Raw genomic sequence first — 5,107 nt, forward strand, 5'->3', positions numbered from 1 at the left:
CAAATAAAGTTAGGAATCCCTGAAGTTTTAAAAGAAACTGTGTAGTTAAAGTCTTAACTCTTCATTCTGCTTCTTTACACAAATACTTTGGAACTTCTCATTAATAAAGTTTCTATAAACTCTGAAATGTACATACTTAGTAGTATATGTCTGCTACCATAAATCTTAAATACTTTATAGAAAAGTTTATACTTGCCAAACTGTCCTAATTTTGGCATATATAAGCAAATTCCCAAAATTAAACATATTTAAAACATTAAAACTTTTAACAAACCTTAACACTTGCTGTAGTGTTTATTATGACAGGTGCCTTGAATAGAATAATTGAATTCCTCCTCCTACAAATCTCTTGAACAACAAATATCTGGAATTATTTTGTTTTTGACATATCAATCTAGACTTTATACTTAAATGTGTGTTTATGTAAGAAATATTTGGTTCTAAAATTTCATGACAATTGTTTTGAACATACTTTTTGCTGAATTGTCTAGTTTAATAAAATTAATTACACTTTTTATATAAAAATATCCTGTACTCAATTCAGCATCACATACACTAACATTGGAACAATACAGAGAAGATTATCATGGCCCCTGCACAGGGATGACATGCAAATTCCTGGATCGTTCCATATATATACAACAACAGATGCTGGAGGGCATGTGCCCACGGCATTGTTGGTGGGAGTGTAAACTGTTCAACCACTTTGGAAAGCAGTCTGGAGGTTCCTCAAAAGACTCCACATAAAGATCCCATAGGACCCAGCAATCTTATTTTTGGGGATTTACCCAAATGATCACAAACAAGAACATACTAATACTACCAGCACAATTATGTTTATTGCTGCATTATATACCATAGCTAAGATATGGAACCAACCCAGATGCCCCTCAGTAGATGAATGGATCAAGAAAATGTGGTAAATATACACAATGGAATTCTATGCCTCCGTCAGAAAGAATGACATCGCCCCATTTGTTAGGAAATGGAAAGCCTTGGAAAAAATTATATTAAGTGAAGTAAGCCAAGCCCAAAGAAACATAGGTCCCATGGTTTCCCTTATTTTCAATAACGAATATATGTCTGGGATAAGCAGAAAAGGTCAAAAGCTATGTGCATATGACCAGATACGATATGTTAAGGGAAATGAACACCAAGATAAGGACACGAGTTTTTTTGTTGGTTTGTTTCTTGCTATTGTTTCTAACGTACTTATAATGTGCTATGTCATTTTTGGTTTCTTTATATGTTCCTCCTCCACGCTATAACCCCTGTTTTCATTGTATTTGAAGTTGGTTCCCCTACATCTTGTATGTACACTTCTCTAATTTGGGGAGGGGAAGGGGAAAAAATGCTCAAATAAGGATACAGTTTGACCCATTGTAACAATGAGATGCACAAGACACTATGTTGAAAAATGAACTTTAAAATTTAGGTGGGGAGAAAGGGGGAAGGGAGCATAATTCTGGATGTGGGAGGGAAGGGATGGTAGGGGAAATATGAAGGAGGACATAACAATGCTTATTAGGAAATTTACTAATTAACTTGCTCATGTAAATATAACCCCAATATTCAATATGAATATTGAATTGAGAGAGTAAAAGAATGGAGCAAATATGAATAAATGTGTATGTGTTTGTGACCTCATGCGTGCACCCACACACATATGCATGTGTGTTGGCATGCTCAGAGTTTTAAATCAGGGTTTCAAGGTCTTGCTAGGCCTTTCCTCTCTAGATTGTTGAGCTACAATATGAGCTACAACTCCATTGCTGGCTCTTTGCTAGTTCATTAAAAAATTTGAAAAATAATTCCATGATTTTTTTGCCCTGAATGGCTTTCAACTGTTATCCACAGATCTCAGGCTCCTGAGTAAATATCCCGAGTAGATAGGATTACAGGTGGGACCAACTAATACAAGGCTTTCAGAATAATCTCCTACTTTGAAAGCCTTTAGGAGTGATTATGTGTGAATTTATTTCGTTTTTGGATTCTTAAAAGACAGTAAGGGATGATATTTAAAAGTTTCAGTACTTTTTAAAAAGGATAATGGAACTGTGGGACAGAAGAAATTTACCTCTATTTGGACCTCAATTTATCGGCTCAGCTCTGTGCATGCTAACCCAATGTCACCAACACAGTCTGTGTTGAATACAAAATGTGACAGAAAACAATCACCATGAGCATTATTTGGTATGCTATTATTTCTTGGACAATATGACTATTGAATTGAGAGAGTAAGAAAATATAGGGATTTTACCTACCTTTTTTGTATTGCTTAAAGACCTTTGGAAACTTTGAATCATTTCCTTCCTCACCGTGTGTCTTTGGGCCATGCACTTACTGTCTTTAATTACAATTTTTCCCAAAACTAAAATGGTAATAACGTTAGTTTTATAACAAATGTTATCCTAAGAATTAAGAGACATAAAATTTATGAAATATTTAAAATAAACTTCTATGAATGTGCTTTGAGTTGAGCCAAGAGTTTTTTAAATCCTAAATAGAATACAATAAGTATTAGAGAAACCATTACATACAGTGAGCAACCAGAAGTAATGTTATCTATTGACCATGCTCTGCTTCCAAGGAAGCCAGGTGGATAAATTCTCATGCTGTAAATCAAACTGATTATCTTATGTTTTGGTAGTGTAAAACTATCACGGAGAGAATCATCAAGGAATGTTGTAGACTGAGCTGAAGACCATATGAAGATGTGCAAACCTGATAAAACATAAAAATATCTGAACAGTATATTGTGTTTTACATCATTTAAGTTACATCACAAAGATAACGAAGACCTAGAAGAATGAATTGTCTTTTTGATATTCTAACATATGTCCTTAGAAAAATGAACTCTTTCCTCGTTTTTGTAGAGGCATCATAAGATGAGAGGAACTGTATTTTTGTTTGCTTCTTTCCATTTATTCTTCATTTTGAAATCTGAACCACATGACAGAGAAAGAAACCAAGGGAAATTATTCACACAGGTTTATAAAGAACCATCAACGTAAAATAAATAAAACACATATAGCCTTGTAAAAGGTCTAACTAAATTGAGTTATAAAGTCTCAAGCATAAACAGAAAATAATTTAAGCAGTATCATGTTATTGAAATTGAAAAATGTTAGGAATTTATTTTTTTCCTTTCTACTACCTTGAATTAATTATTGATTTTGTATAGAGAGATTAAAGATGAGATTAACGAGAAACTTGATTAAAAATGGACAAAAGTTCTGAATAGACATGTTTTCCAAAAAGCCCTGAATATCGCCAGTCGATTTAAAAAGTTGCGTTTAATAAAACTTCAGTGCTGGCTTAATGCTTTGTGAACAGAAGTCATTAGAGAAATGTAATTCAAAATTACTATGATACTACTTCATAACTATTATAACTCTTATCAAAAAAACGAAGGAACCAGATGTGGTGGTAAAGACTTGTAATTCCAAGCGTTTAGGAGTTTGGAGTAGAAGGATTTCAGTCTAAGGCCAGTCTTAGGTACTGCACACAGTAAAAACCTTCCCTTTAAAAAAACTCAAAATATAATAATGTCTGGTGAGAGTGTAGAGAAAAGGAAATTTTCTACACTCGTGGTCAAAATGCAGGTTTGTATTCTCCTTGTAGAAATTAGTATGCCGTTTTCTAACGAAAAGTTGAAATATCATCTGACCCACCAATCATGCGATTATTTCTCTCTGGGTAACTCATAAACATATCTGTAGTTCATTGTTATTCACATTATTCACAACAACAGCTAATATATAAATCAAAGTTCAGTATTCAAGTACAGATTAATAAAGCAACTGTGTGCATGCACAAATATATTTTTCTGTTTCATCCTTAAAATAGCAAGAGACTTCTCCCATTAGCCACAACTTATAATGCCTCAAAGATGTATTCTATAAGAGGAAAAATGTTGTCTTCTGATTTTTGTACACACATACACACACACACACACACACACACACACACACACACACACATACACACACACCAACCTCAAACATTAAGAGAGAATTTTTTTAAAGTAATGCAAATTGGAATTTCTGGGGTATTTAGATCCCAATATAGAAGATAGTAGATATACAGGATGATGAGGAATACAGTTGTAAGGTACGACATGAGGATACAAGGGACAACACTGGTTCTACATAGGAATGAAGCTAAGTAAGTAGGAGTTGTTCTTCCTAGTAGGGTTTGCTCTTTTAGATGTTCTTCTTTCAGTAATGGATAAGAAGAACATTTTTAAAAAATATATATCTGCCTATTTGCAGAAATAATAACAAACAATATGGCAATAATGTTGGATGCTCAACATAGAATAAAATGTCAAATTAAAATACATGAGGTTATCCTTGATGTTAACTAATTATTACAAACAAGGAAAACCATGGGACCTCTGTTTCTTTAAGTCTGGCTTATTTCACTTAATATGATTTTTCCCAAGAATTTCCATTTCCTTGCAAATGAGGTGGTATCTTTCTTTCTGATGGAAGCATAGTATTCCATGTGTGCGTGTGTGCTTCTCATTTTCTTGATCCATTTATCTACTGAGGGGAATCTGGGGTGATTCCATATCTTACCTATGGTAAATAATACTGTGATAAACATAATTGTTCTGGAAGCTTTAGTGTGGCCTTGTTTGTGGTCACCTGGTTAAATGCCCACAAGTGGGATTACTAGGTAATTGGCGAGCATTATTGTGTATATCAAGGATAAGTTTAGTAGATGAGCAGAATATCTCTATAGCTATGTACATTTGACCATATAACGTGATTCTAAGTGAAATGAACTCCAAGACATGTTCTTTGTTGTTGTTCTTAATGTACTATGTGATTCTTTTTCATCCTTTTGTGTTTTCCCCAACTATTGTTTATCCCCTGTAGTCACTGTATTTGATTTTAATACCCTAGGTATTGTAAATATGTTGATCTGAACTAGAGAAGGGAATGGGAAAAAATGGTGAGACAAAGGACAAAGGAGGAACCTATGCAACAGAGATATACACAAGACAACATGTTGGAAATAATCTTGGAGGGGCCGTTTGGAGGGAAGAGGGAGAAAAATGGGTGAAGGGGTAAAAAGTTATAAAAGAAATGAACACATT

General features: G+C 33.9%; 1 non-coding gene across 1 annotated transcript; it reads left to right on the forward strand.

Moving 5' to 3' along the window:
* The first annotated feature begins 531 nt into the window (after positions 1-531).
* LOC138807195 (U6 spliceosomal RNA) lies at positions 532-638 on the forward strand. The gene has a single exon (XR_011366084.1). It is a non-coding gene; the product is annotated as a U6 spliceosomal RNA (small nuclear RNA).
* The last annotated feature ends 4,469 nt before the right edge of the window (positions 639-5,107 follow it).

Source organism: Dipodomys merriami, unplaced genomic scaffold (assembly GCF_024711535.1).
Source record: "Dipodomys merriami isolate MVZ:Mamm:240054 unplaced genomic scaffold, mDipMer1.0.p SCAF_414, whole genome shotgun sequence".
Lineage (NCBI taxonomy): Eukaryota > Metazoa > Chordata > Mammalia > Rodentia > Heteromyidae > Dipodomys > Dipodomys merriami.